The sequence below is a fragment of the Phaseolus vulgaris genome, chromosome 11, assembly GCF_000499845.2.
Source record: "Phaseolus vulgaris cultivar G19833 chromosome 11, P. vulgaris v2.0, whole genome shotgun sequence".
Classification (NCBI taxonomy): Eukaryota; Viridiplantae; Streptophyta; class Magnoliopsida; order Fabales; family Fabaceae; genus Phaseolus; species Phaseolus vulgaris.
In genome coordinates, this window is record NC_023749.2 from 32019695 (window position 1) to 32041038 (window position 21344).

The 21344-nt window shown below is 33.9% G+C and overlaps 1 pseudogene; it reads right to left on the reverse strand.

The window, feature by feature from the left end:
- Positions 1-5275: 5275 nt before the first annotated feature.
- Positions 5276-6354, reverse strand: LOC137839372 (patatin-like protein 2; annotated as a pseudogene).
- Between the last annotated feature and the right edge of the window lie 14990 nt (positions 6355-21344).

The following is a 21344-nucleotide window of genomic DNA, read 5'->3' on the forward strand; positions in this document are numbered from 1 at the left end:
ACAACCGATTGTTTATCATGTTTTATGCTTTGAATACATAAAAATCTAACCTGCTGCTGTAAGAAGCATTGGATAGTATAAATGCTATTTTTGCAGGTACTGCTTCAGATTCAATCAGATCAAACACAAACACCAGGGATTTGTCTTCATCAAATAGGGGGAGATTGATGAACCAAGTGGTGTTCAAGCTTTGAAGAATCCAAACCCTTTGAAGGATGATGAAGCCTTGGCTGTGCTTGCTGTTGCTGTGCTGTTATAGTCTAGTTCTGGGGTAGTTTGAGTGTTGTAATCCACCCCTTGATCGAATCTAAAGCATAGACATTCTCAATCTTTGTGAAAGTAAAATATTTTCAAACTAAGTTAAAACAACCGATTGTTTTGTCGAAACAACCGATTGTTTATACTTAGATGTTTTGAGAAAAGATTTGAAAAATGTTTTTCAAATGGTTAAGCTTTTAAAACCAAAACAACCGATTGATTCGAGGAAACAACCGATTGTTTATTTTGGGACCATAACAGAAAAACTGTTTTATCTTTGATTGAGCTTTAAATGATTTAACTGATTACGCTCCAGTCATTAAAAGCTTTGACCAATCTTTTAATGCAATTTAAGAGTTTGTTAAGATTTGATAACAAACTACATCTTTGAATAAATTCAGAAAAACAGATTTGAGAATTAATCTTTGACAAGTTTTTGCTAAGAGTTTTTGAGTTTTTCAAAGAGCTGAGATTGCTGAAAGTTTGTGATTGATCAAAGTTTGTGGAATAGAATTCTGCTTGTATTGATTTCAAATTATCTTTTGTAACAAGTGTAATCCTTGTACTCTGTGAAACAAGTTTCGCTTCTGTGTTTGCTGAGATTGGCTGTGTGTTCTTGAGGGGATCAAGATCAACAATATTAGTGTTGGTGTGTTGGCCAAGAAGAGTGTGTGTCTTGAGGTGTTGAAGGTCACTTTCTTGGTTGTGGTGTAAGTGATCAAGTTGTGATTGCTTAGTGGATTTCCTCAGAGGGTTTCTGAGAAGACTGGATGTAGCTCTGGATTTGGAGTGAACCAGTATAAACATCTGTGTGCATTCTCTCTATCCCTAACTCTTTAAATTCAGTTTTGATTTTTGTTAACTGGTATAAACAACTGATTGTTTCGGTAAAACAACCGATTGTTTTTACTAGTGTAGTGTCTTTTACTTTATGTTTTGAAAAACTGATTTCTTAATCAAGGTTTTCTCGAAGTAATTTCATTCAAGGCCTAATAGATTGTGAAAACTCTCTTTAAACAATTCACCCCCCTCTAGTCTAAAGCCATCTATTCTAACAATTGGCATCAAGAGCTTGGTTCTTGAAAGTTATTCAAGTTGATCCAAAAATCTTTTTTCTATGGCTGGAAAACTATCTTTTGAGGAAGGTGCTTCAATCTACAAACCGCCTTTATTCTGTGGATTGAATTATAAATATTGGGAAGCAAGAATGAAAATCTTTATGGAATCTATTGATAAAGGAATTTGGGATTCAATTGAGAATGGTCCTTACATTCCAAAGTTTAAAAAGAATGGTTCTTTCATTGCAAAACCTTGGTCTCAATGGACCAATGATGAATGTAAGATGGCCAAGCTTGATTGTATAACTCAAAACATAATAGCTTCTGCACTAGATACTAATGAATTTTTCAGGATATCAAAATGCAAAACTGCTAAGGATATGTGGGACACACTCAAGGCTGCTCATGGACACAATGAACCAAAGGAGGCAATGACAAAGAGTCAAGCAAGAAGGAAAAGAAGGCAAAATAAGAAAAGCCTCAACCTTTGCTTCATGGCCAGAAAGGAGGATGACTCAAGTAGTGTAAGTTCATCAAACTCTGAAAATTATGGTCAATTGCTTCAAGCCTTTCAAGAAACACATGAAGAAGCCAACCGATTGGCTCTCTTGAACAATCGGTTAAAAGAAAAGAACAGCTGGCTTTAAAACAGAGTAAAGACACTGGAAGAGGAATTAGAAAATTCAAAAACAGATTTTGAAAATCTTGAAATGATTTACAAAAACTCATCTTGCAAGTGTGATACTCTAGTTTGTGAAAATTGCGAAAATCTTGAAAAGAAGGTCCACTATCTTGTTAAAACTGTGGATAAGCTTTCTAAAGGCCAATCCAACTTTGAGAGTATTCTAGCATCTCAAAACTGTGTTTTTGGAAAAGTTTGATTGGGTTTTAAGCCACAAAACAAACAAGATAGATTTTCAAAATTATTTTCAAAAATGTCAGAAAAACAATCGATTGGACCATCGAAACAACCGATTGTTACATGCTTTTATTGCATGAAAAGAGGCCATTATGTGAGGTTCTGTAAAATCAGAAAATATGTTGTTCCTAAAGGTCTTATGAAGTGGATTCCTAAGAGTAATAAAGCTTTAATTGATGAGTGTAAACCAAATGGACCCACATTCATAAGGGGACCAAATCTTTGTACTTGAAAATCTTTTTTGTAGGAAATCTTGGAGGAGAGCAAGCAACTGTGGTACTTGGATAGTGGATGCTCCAAGCACATGACAGGGGACAAATCAAAGTTCCTGAGCATCTCCTTTAAGCAAGAGGGTCATGTCACCTATGGAGACAACAACAAAGGAAGGACTCTTGGAAGAGGATCCAAAGACAAAGACAAAGACATTCTAACACAAAACACTCACAGAACCTCTCGTCACTACACACTCGCGCTAGGTTCATTCATGTGTTACACTCTGCCTTTGTGCACCATCGTCGCCTCTTCCGCCATCATTTGTTAAGGTTTGAAATCTACTGTTGGATTGTTCCTAATTTGTGAAATCTATTGTGGTTCTTAATTTGTGAAATCTATTGTTCTTAATTTATGAAATTTGTTGTGTATGACTATGTTGATTGTGTTATTGTCTTTGCCATGTGCTAGTTGGTAACTTACCTTGTGTTAACGACTGATCCTTCACTTGCCAAAAATCTAATGATCAAAGTAAATCATGACAAAAGTGAATTTTAAAGAGGTACAAGATTCCGATTTTCAGTCTTCTTGTTTTTTATTCAGTCTCTTTCTATTTGCTCTCTAAATTTTCCTTCATTCTTTTTCCACTTTTCGTCCCTTTTCTCCATGGCCATTTCACATTCCTTTGTTGTAAGTGTTGAATGAGTCACGAGATAATTCTAATTTTATATTTAGTGTTTACGCAGAGTGTATGTAGGATTGTTGTGTGCAAATATAAGGTTGTGAGATGGAGGATGGTGAGAAACCCACAGGTAATTCCTATGGCATTTATGATATGGATGTTGTTGATGCTGCTTTGCATGTCCAACATGTGGTGTCTTCCCCTACTAATAATTCCCCTGCTCAGCAACTACATGATCAAGTAATGGTCGAACAGGGTGATGATAACAAAAATGGGGATTCTGACCCTAGTAATGTGCCAGAGACCAATATTATTAGTGAGAATTAGTTTGAGCTTGAAGAGTCCAAGACCGTTCGCACCATGAACTGATCACTCCTAAGCCTAAAGAAAAGAACATTAGAGAAATGAAGAATGTGCTAAATGATATTGAGGTACTTATTTCCATTAAGATGGTAGAGTTTTTTTATAATTTCTATTTTGTAGATTGTATTCATCTTACCGTTCATCCATAGATGACTGAGTATGATGAGTATGGCACACCTTTGGACCGAGAAACATTTATGAAAGAGATTGAGAATTTGTACAGAGAGTGGTCCTTGGAATTTAAGCCTCCTAAGTTTTATGGAGAGCCACTATATTGCGAAGTCACATTATACCTATATTCTAGCTTTGGATGTGCTCATTGAATCATAGTTTGATAGTCAATTATACAAAAATAAAATTGTTGAAGGTATTCTATTAGATATTTTCATTTTATTGATTGTCTTTATCTGGTTTAGTAATTTCACTTTGCCTGTGCAGGTCTTCCTATTTATTTCATTGAGCCCCACCATCCTGATAAGTTCTTTTGGAGAGGAGAATTTTACGGCGAGCATGATGATTTCAAACAATTTTCATTTTTTAGTTGTGTTGCTATTGATTTTTTTTCCACAAGCTGGTAAAAAGCCAGATATCATTCATTGCCATGATTGGCAGTCAACATTTATTGTATGAGTTGTCTAATTCTTTCTAGCAAATTTTTGCTCTTTTAGTCACTAATTGTATGACATATCTGTTTCCTTGCTAGACTCCTTTGTACTGGGAGATATTTGTAAATAAAGGATTAATTCAACTAGGATATGCTTTGTATATCAGTTCTATATTAGTAAAATATATTCACTTCTCAACATTATGATTATTTTGCAATGAATTCTTTCACACACTTACTATGTAAAATGCTATATTAGTAAATCTTTTATGCCTTGTATTCTGACTTTGCATTATTCCTATGGTTATTTATATTATCAAAATACAATATATGTGTGTTCATTTTAATTTAGAAGAGTTCATTTTATACATTCCATTAGGATTATTTGTTTCCTATCTTCAGGTAAAACAACTATAGAGAGCATAATCAGGAATGAAACCTCAGTAAGATTCTTTTGACTCGACATGTATTTCTTTTATGTATAATTGTTTCTTTCTGTATTGATTATGTAACAATTCAAATAGGAAGTGAATAACATAGATGGCAGGTGGTGCATAAGAGTTTATTATAGACAAAAGACAAGTTTTAAGGGTCTATTATTATCCAGCGAGTAAGAAGTTTGGTGGCAAAGACTGAAGTATATGTACTTTTGGCATAACCAAAAAAGGTTAGAAATATGATATTATAAAGATTCTAATGGTCATGTTCTTTTTTTCTTATATGATGTCTTAATTCGTGTACAAATGCAGTTGGACCTTAATGATATTGAAAATATATTAAATTCTTTGGTTCAACTAGATGTGGTAAATACCTTGTAATGTTTTCAAAGAGAATTAGATCACCACTTCTCGTTTGCTCTCTCTATATTCCACTGTATGCAATTATTCTCCTGCAATATTTACTTTGTTTCCTTTCAAGGAGTTTGTTTACTGGTTTTTCTCTCAATGATCATTCCCTTGAGAGTTTTCTTATTTATGATTTAAATTGTGAGAGATATGATTTGATTATGTTAGAAATATGATTTGATTACATTAAATAGGGATATATGATATGATAAACAATTCACAGCCTTAAGTCACATATAATATAGGGCACCTTTATCATACATTATATTTAACACAACACTTGTAATAAAAAAACATATATAATATTCATACAACTCTCTCTTATCCCTTTGTCTTTTAAGGATTTCCATTATTTGCAGACGTTTGAGATTTACGAAATCACTTATGTTTGGATAGTCGTTTCGTAAACCCAATGAAACAAAATATTCAAGCATGAGACTTAGCACAGGCACATTCAAAATCATGCTCAAATTTAATACTTAATTAACATTGTTCCCATGAGTTTGGAATCATCATAGTATGAGTATGATGATATATTAATTTTAATATGTATACCTCTTCAAGGCTTCTTCGTTTGTTTTGAAAGAATTAGCAAATTCATAAAGGCCAGTTTTAAAGTTAATCTTTGAAACTGATTTCTTTAACAGTGATTCCCCAACTATTGCCAATTCATTCAAATTCTCCTCCATGGCCAAGTCCACAAAAGATAAGTTCCCAGTTTATGTATCGTCCTACAAAATTAGAATACAAGAATTCATTTGTAAATATAAGAAACATTACTAGTATTTTTGAGTGAATTATTGAGTTAAAATTATGTGGAATGATGAGAACATGGATTCAAAGGTAGTTGTGTTCAGAATTGAGTGCTGGAAAAACTGAAGAGATGTGAAAGTTAGCCATGTCAAAACTGGCTTGACCAAAGGTATCAATTAAAGGGGAAACCCAACTCAAGGTACCCCATTATGCTACTTCTTTAGCAATGTATTTCGTTTCCTGTTTATGAGAACCTGTTCCCAATGATATCACAAAAAACCTATCGTATTGCATCGTTTCCACGTTCAAGCTGGCATATGGCCCTTCATGGGAAATTTTGTTTGTCACTTCTGTCTTGGCCACTAGTGTCTGAATCACCAAATTTACATTAGATTTTTTTTTTTCATCTTAGTGATTCATTTGAATCATATTGTTGAGATTTTACTTTAAATTTCATTTGAAATATAAGACTATGCATGTACCGGGTTATTTGTTGCGACATCATCATCTATTAGGTCAAAGTTTCTCAAGACATCACCATGGTGGGTTTTGGTTTCAAAGGAATGAGCTGGAAGATAGGTTGGAGCTGTGACACAAGGGTGTAACCCCTCTCTCATAAGCCTTCTAAAGGCTAGTTTAAGTTGGTTTGACCTCCTTAGCATTTGAATGTGTTACTATACTGTTCTAGTAGTGGATTCCTTACATTTCCATGGGTTGCAGGTTGTGGAGAGTTGTTATCAGACTAGGTGGCTATGATGTAGTATGGATTAGTCTTACGTGCTATTTTTGACAAATCATCTCTTTGAATGGATATAGGCCATGACTGTAATTCTTGTATTAGATTACTTACTTCTAACTCAAGGTTGTTGTTAATGCTATAACTAATATCTTTATCCCATTCATAACTTGTGTAAGATAAAAGAGTTGTTTCACTTAATCTATATTTAAACATTTTACTAAATGTCAGATGAGTGATCAACATGATTTCCCATGTTTGATGGCTTTGCTGGTACCTCATATATACTGTAGTTATGCCTTTAATAATGTTGTTTGTTATGTTTTCCCATGTTTGATGTCTGAGCTAGTTTTTGGTATTCTCAATGCTTTGCTCAAATGATTGGGTAGACAGTAGTTGTAGCACAGATAGAACCGATGTTGTGGAAGTCATTAAGAAATTGTCAAGTTTTCAAAGAGCTAATCATTTAGAAATTGTCATTTATCTAAAAATTCTTTTTAAAATTTTGAAGGATATGGTAGGGCTAAGTTCAAATAGTTGTGGTTTGACTTGTGGAGACACATTAATAGCTTCGACTTGTGATTTGGTCTACTTCTATAGTGTCATGAGCCCAGCCGGTTCATCTCAAGTTCATGTTCCCTTAGCTCACCAAACAAGGAGGATGTGGTCAAGGTTGTCAAATCCTTGGATTAAGAAATTGTAGTGACATTTGGTTGCCAAGATCTGTCCAAGCATTTGAGGATATTGATGTTTAGTTCCTCCCTTTCAAAGATCTTGCCAAGGATGATGAGGTGGTTCACAATGTGGGTGAATCTCTTTTGCACATCAGAGATGTTTTCCCCTTTCAACATTCTGAACATTTCATATTCCTGAATCAAAGCATGTTTCCTTGCTCTTTTCATATCAGTGGTACCTTCATGGGTAACCCAAGGATGTCCCACGTTTCCTTTGCTGAAGCACATTATGAGCATCCTGAAAAACTCATTAGAATTTATAGTAGTAAGTAATGATATTTTTAGCAATACAATTATATTGAGCTCTTTTACTTTCACTCTCAGTCCATTGGGACCAAGGTTTCTCAATGAAAACATCATCCTTTTCAACTTTAGGAATAAAAGGGCCATTTGCAATAACATCCCAGATCCCTCTATCAATTGATTCAAAAAAGATTTTCATTACAACCTTCCAAAACTAATAATTCAAACAACAAAACAGAGGTGATCTGTTTATTGAAGCACCCTCCCCAAAGGATAGTTTTTCAGCCATTAAAAAAGGTTTTAAGGATAAAAAACTTGAATGACTTTCAAGAACTCATCTCTGATGCCAATTGTTAGAATTAAAGGCCTTAAACAAGAGGGAAGTGAATTGTTTATAAAATATTTTCGCAAGTACTGAAGGTAGAGTGAAAGACTATGAAGAATCAATCAATTAGAAAGTTGTTCAACCAAAAAGAAAATTGTTTTTAGTTTGATTCCTGAAAATCAACCATTTGTTTTTGCACAACACACACCAAGAGTGATGATCTTGAACCCCTCAAGAACACACATCATTCTTTGGCAAAACATACAGTTTCCAAAACAACCCTCTGAAACTACACCACATTAAATCACACAGATATAGAATGACTAAGGAAGAAGGGAATAAAATACACCTAGGTAATATCAAAGATCACAATCCAGAATTACAAGACAATCCTATTCCACACTTGAGATGATCCAAAAGCTCTTTGAAATCTTGAAAACTGATTTAGATTGATCTCTCTTTCTTAGTTAATAACCAGGAGCAAAAAACAACCTTTTTATACTCCAATCAGATGGTCAAAGCATTTAATTCAAGAACCAAAAACAGTTTGAATCATTTAAAACAAATTGGTACAACTTAACAAAATTCTGTTAAGGTTTCTAGAAAAGCAACCAGTTGAATTCTTGAAACAACCAGTTGAATTAATTTGACAGCAAAGTCAAGCTTTTCAAATCATTTTCAAAATCCACTAAGTGTAAAACAACCGGTTGAATCGACATTTCAACAGGTTGAATTTTCACACTCTTTAGAAAAAACATTTTTTTCAAAAGGATTAATATTCAATTAACCCTGGATCATCATAAAGAGTGGATTAACAATTCAAATACTACTAGACACCCATAGAAAACTTGCAACAAAGGTTTTCAAACATTCCTCTTGGATTTGGAGACATCAAAGTGCCTTGTTCAAGAATACCCACTATTGGCTAACCCTTTGAGTATTGTTTGGATAGCAACTACTCTGGACTAAAATGAGTATTGTTAAATCTACATCCATTCCTAGCTAAAAAGGAATATTGTTTGGAATGCAATCACTCTAGGGTAAAACAAGTATTCTTTGGAACACAACCACTCTTGACTAAAATGAGTTTCCAAAACAACCACTCATGTCTAAAAATGAGTATTCTTTGAAACACAACCCCTCTAGGTTAAAACAAGTATTCTTTGAAACAGAGCCCTATTGGCTAAAAACGAGTATTTTTTGGAACACAGACACTCATAGCTAAGATGAATATTCTTTGAACAGCAGTCACTCCTGACTAAAATGAGTTTCTTTGAGCAACAACTACTCCTAACTAAGATAAATAAATTATAAGAATATTGATTAATAGATCAGAGGGTTGCTCACTATAAAATGATAACGTCTTTTGGCGTATACAAGGTTTATACTTTCTCTTCTAGTTTGTTAAGTGAACATGAACAATCTGTTCTAAGAAGCTTTTAAGGGTGCATAAATTGGAGCAACATTTTAGCATTGTGCAACATGGTCTCTTGTGTTCTTCTTCTTGCGAGTGACTTTAAATAAGCATTGAAGAATACAGTTGTTGCAAATTCATTTCTAGTTGTTGAGTGGCTTCAACTCACTTAAATGTCTTTCTTTCATCAATTAAGCTTGTTCCTGAAGGATGCATTAAATTCACTCCATAAAACATTAACTTCTATTTCTTTACATAACATCCTAATAGTTGGATGTACTTATATTTTCTCAAACATTGCAACTTACTTGAGTTTGTCTAAAGGGCATATTCGTACAAAGTATATAGTCTTTCTAGAGTTGATAATGTTTGTGTCAAGGATTTGTTGAAGAAAAACATCTTTAGCTCTTCATCCAATAGATTATTGATGTGACTTGTGATGACAGAGCCCTCAACAAAGGACCAACCACTAGGTCAATGGCTAGAAGAATCCAAAAGGAGTGAGACTCTGGTACTCCAAGTAGAGACATTCTTTTATACATGTTTAAAGGAACCATAATCTAGTGATACAACCTAGAGTAGGAATTAAACTTCTTGCTTAAAAGTAGTATAGAATTTTGGCTTGTATTTTGGCCTTTAGTAAATTAAGGTTAGGGTTAGGTTTCTAAAATCTACATAGGGTATAATTGGGCTTAATTACAACCCACATTAAACCATAAGTTGATCATTAGACCTAATTAAGTCACATTATTCACACACAATCACACTTACCCTGTGACTTGCTTTAGGCACCAAGTTTGAATTGTTTTAGTTTAAAAATTCCCACTTTTTTCCTTACAACCTTGGTTGACCCTTCTACTATAAATGAAGGTGCTTGGCTCATGAATTTTAAGATCAAATATAATTGAGTTATGTTGCTGAATTTTCTAACCAAACTCTCATTGTCTCCTCTCTTTAGGGTAGACACTTTGTTTGATCTTTCTCTCACTTTCTCCAAGTGATTAGGCCTAACCTATCACTCTCCACCCTCCTCACGACACTCGTTGGAGCCAAGAGCTTACGAAAACTTCTCCTTGACCTCCATTCTCCATTGCTTCCACCAATCACTCCATCAAGCTAAGAACCATGCCAATCCATGGAGGTTTGAAGCTATCGTTTGGTATAATAAGCAAGGCCAAGATTCAAGTTAAGTTCTTTTCAAATTTTCTTTGATTTTGTGTTGTTTTATTCATATATTTGTTGTTCATCATGTTCCTTTCATGTCTTAAAGTTAATTCATCGATTGATTTGTGCTTTAAATGCTTTGTTTGGTTCAAATCCATTCACTCTTCTTGAACCATCCACATTTTCAATTTAGGAATTCAATTTGGGTAAAACCGTGTAGCTTTTGTTATTTTTGCTTAAGTCTCTTTTAAATTGTGTGGTTAAATGCTTTGTGTTTGAGTCATTTTAATTTCTGAATCTATTTCAAGTCATGTCAAGTCATGTTAATCCATATATGTCATCAATTCTAAGTAGTAATTTCATTCAATTTTAGTTGCTTGTTTTGTTGATTTCCGCAAGAGTCTAATGAAAAATTTGAAGAAAAAAGAATTTGTTGTGCTTTTGATTTGCTTTTATTTTTTGTAATTGAGTTCTATACTTGTTAAGTAGTTCAATAACAAGTTCATCGAGTTAGAATTTCTATTGTGTCTTGAGTTTGTGTGCCAATTTTCATTGCATTCCTTTAAGTTTCATATTCTGCAAATTTCTAGAAATTGAGTGGTGGCTAAAATTATTTGTCATAATTTTATCTGTTATCAAATTATTCTAAAATTCTGAATTTAAGTAGCTTAATGTGTTAGCAAACATAAGAAAAAACATTTATATCAAAATTCAAAATATAAAAAAAAATGAAAAATGAAATACGAAAGGTAGGGAGATGAATTTTGTCCAGTGCCAGATTCATTAAAAAAATTGTTGTGGTATTTTAATGAAATTCCAGTGCCATTGTTCAGTTAATTGATCATATTTTAAGTGATAAAAATTTCAGAAGCCGAAACCAATTACATCATACAATTGCTTTAGTATTTTGACTTCTATACTTTAGTAATTTTGTTTTTGTTAATTTACTCTAGTTCCAATCCTAGGTTCAATCTTTGTGTGCCAAATTTTAATACCTTATTTTCCGTTTGTTATTTTATTCTTACTCACTTGTTGTTTGTCAATATCAATTCCATTTGAATTAGTCCAATTTTGAAATTAAACTTTTGTTGCCTTTTTAATCTTGTTTGACCTTTACTTGGAGTCTTGGAAAATCTTTGGTGCCATGGAACTATGTTTGGCTGAAGAATAATCACTAGAGAAGGTAGAACAACTGAACATTGAAGGTTGAATACCCTAAGGAGAACAAGACAAAGGAAGAGACATCAAAATTTACCAAAAACAAACACTTGGAAAGCATAATTTTAGAAGAAAAGTTGTAAAAACAAAATTACTTGTCATTGTATTTCTTTCAGTTGTATTTGCTTTAAACTCTTAATTTTAGTGCATTAATATTATATATAGTTTGGTGAGCGTGTCTTCAAGTTCTAAAGGTGCCTAGAAGCTTCACCTAGGAAACGTCTAGTTTAAGATTTCTAGTCTTAAAAGTTTAATTTCTTTATTGCTTTTGATTTCTTGTTTGATTTGTGTTTACATCTTGTTGTGTTTCTAAGAATTTGCTTAGATAGAAATTTGTGAAGTTTATTGGGATGGTACTTAAGTGATCCTTAGTGGTTCACCTCCCTTTCCTAGGAAACTATCTAGTGCATTGGGCTTATCTTTTCTCTTTGGGAATTGTTCTTAACACAAGCTTTCATCATGTCTAAACATACTACTCACCTTAGTTAAAGTGATTTGAGTTCTACAAAATCACTTTTAAAAAAAAATGGCTCAGGATCTTCAGTCACTTCACTTGAGACAATTATAACATGAGAATCAAATTATTAAAGAAAAGAAAGAAATAGATTATCATTTTGCAATTTTAGAAAAGGAGTTAAGAATGATTAAAGAAATAGATGACTAAATTGTAAAAATAAAAAAGACCTAACCCTCTAGTTCTAGGTCTAGTGATTCCCACTCTGAAGAAGGGAGTCTTAGGATTCATGACTACTATCAACCTACACCTAGAAGAATTAGAAGATAAAGCCCGAGAATAGAAACCATAGTTGACTTACCTCATTTCTATGGGAAGAAAAATGATGAAATCTACTTAGATTGGGAAATGAAAGTAGAACAATTGTTTGTTTGTCACCATGTTAGTGAGGAAAGAAAAGTATCCCTTTAAGCTTTCAAAATAAGGCAATGTATTGGTAGAAAAAGATAGACGCCTCCATAAGGAACCTCTCATTATATATTGGAATGACCTTAGGGGAACCTTGAGACGTCGCCATATTCCTTCTTAATACAATAGGGAGTTAATGGACAAGATCCAAAGACTCCAACAAAAGAATATGAGTTTAGAAGAATTTAGGCAGAAAATGGAGTTGTATATGATGAGTCAATTAGGGAGGAAGAAACTACAATCATATCTAGGTTTTTAAGTGGTCTCAATCTTGAGATAAGGGATAAAGTAGAACATTTGCCCTATAGGGATCTTAATGACTTGGTCCAACTTCGTATCAAAGTTGAACAACAAAATTTAAGAAAATGATCAAGTCGTAGAGAAAGTTCTTACTCAAACTCTTATCCCAAGAAGGAGTATAAAAGAAAGTATAAAAGGGAGGAGTGTTATCCTAAAGAGAAACCCAAACTAGAAACTTCCAAAAGCCTAGATAGAGGAAAAGATGTTCAAACCCCACACACACGCACTAGGGAAATTCAATGCTTTAAATGTCTTAGTAGAGGTCATGTAGCATCTCAATGTTCCAATAGAAGAACTATGCTCTTAAGGGGCAAAGATGAATATAATAGCCAAGAGGAATAAACTAGTGATGGTGTAACATTTGATAAAGAGAAGAGTGAGGGTGCATATCCATGTGAAGGAAAATTATTCATGATTAAAAGAAGCATCAACAATCAAGCTATTGTGATAAAGGGGTTTTAACTGTAAATAAACAAGTAAAAGTCAATCTTTCTATGGGAAATTATAATGAAAATATTTTATATGATGTAGTATCCATGAAAGTTTGTCATATCTTATTGCGAAGGCCTTGACATTTTGATAAGAAAACTACGCACAATGGCCTTAGCAACGAGATTACTTTTGTTAGAATATATGACCTTAAATAAGAGGGGGGGTGAATGGTTAATAAGAGATTATTAATTACTTTTGAAGGTTTAATGAAATTTTGTGAAGAAATCCAGAAGAGGATCAAGTTAGCCAAGAACACAAACTGTTTTAAAGCAAAACACAGAAAAACAATCAGTTGTTTCTTCGAATCAATGAGTTGTTTATACCAGTTAAAACTTAAACAGCTTAAAAACAAAATTTAAAGAAGTTCAAAGAAAGAGAAATGCACACAAGCAATTTATACTAGTTCACTCTTACAACAAGAGCTACATCCAATTCCCAGAAACCACTGGGTAATCCACTAAGCAATCATACCAGATTACAAACACCACACGCCAAAGTAGTGACCTTGAGCCCCTCAAGAAACACACTACCTTTGGAAAATCACACCAAGAGTATTGATCTTGAACACCTCAAGAACACACAACACTCATTGGCAAAACAACAACAGAAATACAGAAGATTGAGAAAGGATTACACCTGATCAAAGTACAATATGAAAGAATACAATTGCAATCCTATTCCACTCTCTCTTGAAAATCCAAAGCTTCATGTGAATCTTGAAAACTTGAGATCAAATATGTCAAACTAAATTTCTCAAAACTGTTTCTTACACTTTAGAAACATATAACAAACTATTTATATTTTCCAAAGATTGGTCAAAACATTTAATGAAGGAGCGTATTCAGTTAGAAATCATTTAAGACAAATTCACCAATCAAACCTGAATTCTGTTAGGATTTTCAAAAAAAAATCGGTTGAAACCACGAAACAACCGATTGATTTGGTTTGACAGTTTAGTCAACCAAGTCAAACAACTTTCAACCTTTTTTCAAAACATCTAAGAACAAAACAATCGGTTGATTCGAGAAAACAACAGGTTGTTTTTCACTTAGTTGGAAAAACATATAATTTCAAAAAGGTTTTAATTCACATTAGTTTTAGATTCAACAAAAGAGTGGATCACACTTTAATCTACCCAGATCCCACCCACACACAACAACAACACCAGCCTTTCATCAAACACCTTGAATTTGGATTCTTCAAAGCACTTGATCACTCTTGATCAACAAGTTTTACTCATAATCATAAAAAGTTTGTACTTTTTCTCTAACACCTACACAAGTAGTAGACGATCAAGTGCAAATGAAAATGAAAAGAGATAGTGAAAAAAAAATCCTCGAAAATCAAAGGGTATTCCTTAGGGACAATACTGAGGCACAGGGGAAGAGTGCTTCTTCCCACGGGGTCATTCAAATAGAGACAAATTTGATAGAAAAAAGAAATTAAGAAAACTCATGTTCTTGAACAACCTCCAAATCAAGAGGACAACTCTAGGGTGAAGGAATGTACAAACATATCCAAGAAGACCTCCAACTCATCAAAACATAAACTAGAGCTTTGGTCAGAAGAACATAAGAAGATTGAGTTTCTGCTGACTAGTCAACATTATTTGTGGGTCAATCTTTATCATAAATAAATTGTATAATATTTTTTAGGATTTCATGGGCCATGTATTAGGCCTAGTAGTATAAAATAATTGGACCAAATATTTGGGCCAAGTAGCATAGGCTTTTGGGCTTGTATTTGGGCCAATAGTAAAATAGGTCTAGTTAAAGTTAAAAGTGACTAGTTGGGGGTAACAATTGGGCTTCTTTGAGCCCAATGTAACCCTAAAACGTCTAGGGTATATTGGAGGACAAAAATTACCTTGGCATGGAGCATATAGACGTCCACATGGCAACCTAGGAATGGAGAGGATTTATCATGGAAGGTGTGAACTCAATATGGAAAGCATGACTCCACATGGCACCTTCTCATTGGAGAGTTTTATTTTGAATTTTCAAATTTTTGCTCCAAAATGTCCTGTCCTTTCTATTATAAATTGAGGTGCTTGGCTCTCATTTTCTAAGATTAATGAATGAGTGAAATTGCTGCCAAAGTTGCTAGCCTTTCTCACTCCCTCGTCTTGCCTCTCTAAAATAAACACTTTAATCTTCTTCTTCACCTAGCTCGAGTTATATGGCCCAACCAATCACCCTCCCTACCTATCATGCACCTTCAAGGAAACCATAACTCTATAAGAACAATCCTTGTTCATTTCTTCCATTGAAGCTTCCGCCAATCCTCTCCAAAATTCAAGAAAAGAATTCGGTCATGAAGGCACATTTTCCATCAGCATGGGTCCACTATATTTTCTAAAGTTGATCTGAAATGTGTTGAACCAAGTGGTGTTCATCTTTTGAAGAATCTAAATCCTTTGAAGGATGTTGAAGCCTCTGCTATGCTTGATGTTGTTGTGCTGGTTTAAGCTTTGTTCTGGGGTAGTTTATATGTTTTAATCCATCCTGTGATTAAATCTAAAGCATTAGCATTTTCAATCTTTGTGAAAGTAAAATGTTTTCAAACTAAGTTAAAACAACCGATTGTTTTATCGAAACAACCGATTGTTTATACTTAGATGTTTTGAGAAAAAGATTGAAAACTGTTTTGAATGGTTGAACTGTTAATGTACCAAAACAACCGATTGATTCGAGGAAACAACCGATTGTTTGTTTTGGGACCATAACAGAAAAACTATTTTCTCTTTGACTGAGCTTTAAATATTTTAACTGCTTACGCTCCAGTCATTAAATGCTTTGACCAATCTTTTAGTGCAATTTAAGAGTTTGTTAAGATTTGATAACAAACTACATCTTTGAATAAATTCAGAAAAACAGATTTGACAATTAAGAATCTTTGACAAAGTTTTTCCAAAGAGTTTTTTCAAAGTGCTGAGATTGCTAAGAGTTTGTGATTGATCAAAGTGTTGGAATAGGATTCTGCTTGTATTGATTTCAGATTATCTTTTGTAACAAGTGTAATCCTTGTACTCTGTTGAACAATTCGTTTCTGTGTTTGCTAAGATTGGTTGTGTGTTCTTGAGGTGTTCAAGATCAGCAATCTTAGTGTTGGCCAAGGAGAGTGTGTTTCTTGAGGTGTTCAAGGTCATTCTCTTGGTTGTTGTGTAAGTGATCAAGTGGTGATTGCTTAGTGTATTTCCTCAAGGTTTCTGAGAAGACTGAATGTAGCTCTGGTTTGGAGTGAACCAGTATAAATAACTGTGTACAATCTCTCTATCTCTAACTCTTTAAATTCAGTTTATTTGTTGTTTGCTGGTATAAACAACTGATTGTTTCTACAAAACAACCGATTGTTTTTCTGGTACTACAACTTTTGCTTGCTGTTTTGGCTAACTGAATTGCTGAATCAATTGGTTCCTGAGATAAATTCATTCTAGTTTTGAAAAGTTTGCGAAAACCCTCTTTAAACAATTTACCCCCCCTCTAGTTTAAAGCCATCTTTTCTAACAATTGGCATCAAGAGCTTGGTTCTTTAAAGTTATTCAAGTTATTCAAGTTTTTAAATGGCTGATAGACTACCTTTTGGGGAAGGTGCTTCAATTAACAGACCACCTTTGTTTTGTGGTTTGAACTACCAGTTTTGGAAAGTAAGAATGAAAATATTTATGGAATCTCTTTACAAAGGAATTTGGGATGCAACTGAAAATGGTCCTTTTATCCCAAAGTTTGAAAAGGATGGATCTGTCATTAAGAAGCCATGGTCTCAATGGAATGATGCAGAAAGAAAAAAAAAGGCCAAATTCGATTGCATTGCCAAAAATATTATAACCTCTGCTTTAAATTCTGATGAGTTTTTCAGGGTCTCGCAATGCAAATCATCAAAAGGACACTTTGGAAGTCACTCATGAAGGAACAAATGAGGTGAAAAGAGCTAGAAAGCATGCTCTCATCCAAGAGTATGAGATGTTTAGAATGCTTAAAGGAGAAACAATTGCTGAGGTGCAGAAAAGGTTTACGCACATCATCAATCACCTTATGAGCCTAGACAAGACCTTTGATAAAGAAGAGCTGAACATCAAGATCTTGAAATGTCTTGATAGAGCATGGCAACCAAAGGTAACTGCTATTTCCGAATCTAAAGATCTAACATCATTAAGTGTTGCTTCTTTTTTTGGAAAGCTTAGGGAACATGAGCTAGAGATTAATAGACTCAATGTTCAAGAGAGTGAAGATAAGCACACAAGGAGCATAGCCTTGAAAGCATCCAAACACAAGGGAAAGCAAGATTCTAGTGATGAGGAAAACCTTAGCTTGCTGTCAAGAAAATTAAGCAAATTCCTAAAGAGAAACCGCAACAAAGACAACAACAAGGATAGGTATGGAAACAAGAAACCCAATGAATTCAATTCAAATAACTATACTTGTTTTGGTTGTGGTGAGCAAGGTCATATAAAGGCAGATTGTCCTAACAAGAGCAAAGAGAAAAAGACTAGTTACAAGGAGAAGAAAGGCGAGACAAAAAGAGCCTACATAGTTTGGGATGAAAATGAGGTGTCATCATCAAGTTCTTCATCAAGTGAAGATGAAAAAGCAAACAAATGTTTGGTAGCTAAAAATGATGATGAATCTTGCAGCTTAAGTGAGGTAAGTTCATGTGCTTCCTTAAATGAACAAAATTATAGTGAATTACTTGAAGTTTTTCAAGAAACACATGATGAAGCTAATAGATTGGTTCTTTCAAACAACCGATTGAAAGATCTTAGCAGTTGGCTTGAAAATAAAGTTAAATCACTTGAAGAGGATCTGGAAAAAGCAAAAAGTGATTTTGAAAAATTGGAAAATCATTTCAAAAATGTCTCTTGCAAGTGTGATACTCTCATTTGCACAAATTGTGAAAATCTTGAGAAAAAGGTTCACTATCTTGTTGAAACTGTGGACAAGCTTTCAAAGGGGAAATCAAACTTTGAGAATGTCTTAGCATCTCAAAGCTGTGTTTTTGGAAAGGCTGGTTTAGGCTTTAATCCACAGAACAAGCATGATAGGTTTTCAAAAAGTTTTTCAAGAAAATCAGAAAAACAACCGATTGTTAAGACGAAACAACCAGTTGTTACATGCTTTTACTGCATGAAGAAATGCCACTCTGTTAGGTTCTGTAAAATTAGAAAATATTCTGTTCCAAGAGGTTTTATGAAATGGATTCCTAAGGGATGTGATGTTTCTAACTGCAAAGAAAAGTCAAACGGACCCAAATTTGTAAGGGGACCAAATCTTGCTACTTGAAATTGTTTATGCAGGAAAAATAAAGAGAAAAAGAAGAACTGAGTCATCTGATCAAGCTGTTGAAGAAAAAGGCAGTCATTGAAGCTGAATCAATACTATGTAAAAGACCTCAACAGTGAAGAGAAGCTTCTTGATCAAAAAGCACATGGCTCATTGAAGAATCAACATAAGGATAAGACTTTCCTTTATTTGTTCTCAATTTTTGTTTCAAAGTTCTTTCTTATGGTTAAACAATTTTTTTAATCAATGTCATCTGCTTTAAACTGCTTCTGCTCATGGTTAAAATTCAAAATCAAGTTTTTAACTGCTGCAGAAAAACAACCGATTGTTTCTTCGAAACAACCGATTGTTTTGAGTCTGACAGCACTATGAAGAAATTGTTTTAATTACTATTTTGAATTTCTATCCGTTGCAGATCAATTTAAAAGAGAGAATCTTGGTCAAAAGATCTGTGTTGAAAGCTGATTATGTTCAGAAAGAAGTTACAACAGTTATAAAGGAATATATTCCAAAATCTTGGAAATTCAAGAGCCTTAATGACTAGTCAAAGATCACATGTGAAGACCATGTGATTTTTAGCTTTTTCTAACATTTTCTGTGCAGAGCAGAGTCAAGTCCTCACTCTCTGAAAACCAGGTACCCATTAATGAAATTAAATTCATATTGATTCTCTTACTGCTATAAAATCTGTGGCAGATTTCTTCCACAAGAACAACCAATTGCAACATCTCTTGCAATATCTCTTGCAACATCTCTTGCAAAAATCTGTGAAGTGTGCTCTCCTCTGTTTTCGTCTCTGCTGTCATGGAATCAACTCCTCCCACCTCAAAGAGAGTCAAAACCAGGGCTCTAAGGTCTAGAGGAAGGCTAGAAGGCTGGTTTTCTGGAGACAATGATCTCATTAAGAAGTATAGGTATGAAATAAGTATCAAGAAGATAAACAACCCCAAGGTTGTATGCTTTGATTGGCTGAAAAGTCAAAAGCTTGATAATGTGAGAAGGCTGCTCAAGGATCAATCTCTCAGAAATGGAGATGAAGGAAACATTTATCCAGATTTGGTGAGGGTGTTCTACACAAACTTGAAGTTTGAGGGAAACAATCTAGTTTCTCATGTGAAAGGTGTAGAAATGGAGATAACTCATGAAGTATGGACTGCTGTTGCTGGACTTAAGTTCTCTGGTCTGAGAATCAACAAGGGAAACCTTGGTGTGGTGGAGGATTTTGATGACTTTTTACGGCAAGTGCACCGCGTTTGTCAAAAGTAATAATTGTCCTTAAGGACGGATATCGATCCCACAAGGAACAGTGAATTATCGAGTACAATAATCGCTAAATATAAAAACAGAACAACAATTAAACAATTAAAAGAGTTTTGAATTAATTGTGGTGGCACTGATCAATAAGAAAACAGACAAAGAATTAGTTGTTTCAATTGGAAAAATAAGGATTAGTTTCATCTCTCTCACTCTCAAGTATTTTGATTAGCATGTCAATATTAAGTTCTTTGATTGAAATTGATGCCCGTATAAAAATCATTTATATCGATTCCTCGCATATAAAATCCTTAAGAATGTCCCCTAACTATCGATCCCTCGCATAATTATAAGAACAACTTAGAACGAAGCTCAGACGTTTAATAGCAATTAACATTTCAAGTCTATTCCTAGCACTCAAATATGTTAAGTATTGTTGTTTAGGTCTGAACCCTAAAAATACCTCCCGGTCAGATTTAAGATTCTCAATTTGTCACGGAAAGTTAAAAGTAAAACAACAATACCAATAATCAACCAAGAACTGAATATTAATATATAAGATATCACCTCAATACATAAGAGTTTGAGCAGATTACTCCCAACCCCAAAGGGTAGAATTAGCCACGCATACTTCTAGCACCTTCCATTCTCCCAATTGGGTTACAATTCACTCTATGGTGTTTTCTTCTCAATCTGGCACCCTAAGGTTGAGCCTCTAGCCCTCTATTTATCCTAGTTTTCTAGGGTTAGGTTGTTTATTGTGTCGCGCTAATGGGTTAAATGATAAAACATAAAAAGGCCCAATCTTTCTTTCTTTCTTTTTTTCTTTCATTCTGGGACCTTCTATCTTTATCTTTTTGGCTCAAATCATTCATCTTTAATCCAAATCTCCAATCTTCCTTAGAAATCTGCAATTAACACCAAATTTGGGAATAAAATACTCTTATTCAAATAAAGATCATAAAAAATGTAAAAAGGTATAAATTCATAAATTAGAGATTATTTTATATGTAAATTAGCAATAAATCCTCATAAGTGCCTATATTTTAATATGAAATATTACTGAAATTAGACACTTATCAGATTTTAACAAAATCCAATTCTACAAAAAGTTGCTTGAAGAATAATCATGCTCAAGTTAGTACATGCTCGGTTGGAGGTTTGAAACTTGATGAGAGATTGCTTGCTCTCATTATAACATGGATTCTAACTCCAGGGGGGAGTAATCATTCTGTGCTAACTGAAGAAGATCTGGTTTATATCTTCTGCATCACCAAGAAAATCAAGATCAATTGGATTCATATAATCAAAGAACACATGCAAAAAGCCATGAGGTTAGGTGATTATCATTATCCATATGCTGTTTTGATATGTAAATTTCTACTCTATCAAGAGTTGAACAATGGATCACTCAACAAGATGGGTTTTACAAAAAGTAGGTGGAAAATGGATAAGCAAGGATGGTGATCATGGTGCCTCATCTAGTGGTGCTGCTAATCTTGAACAAGATGAACCTGTTGATATGGATGTTCAACATGAAGATCCACCTGAAGATTTTCAAGATGCTGGAC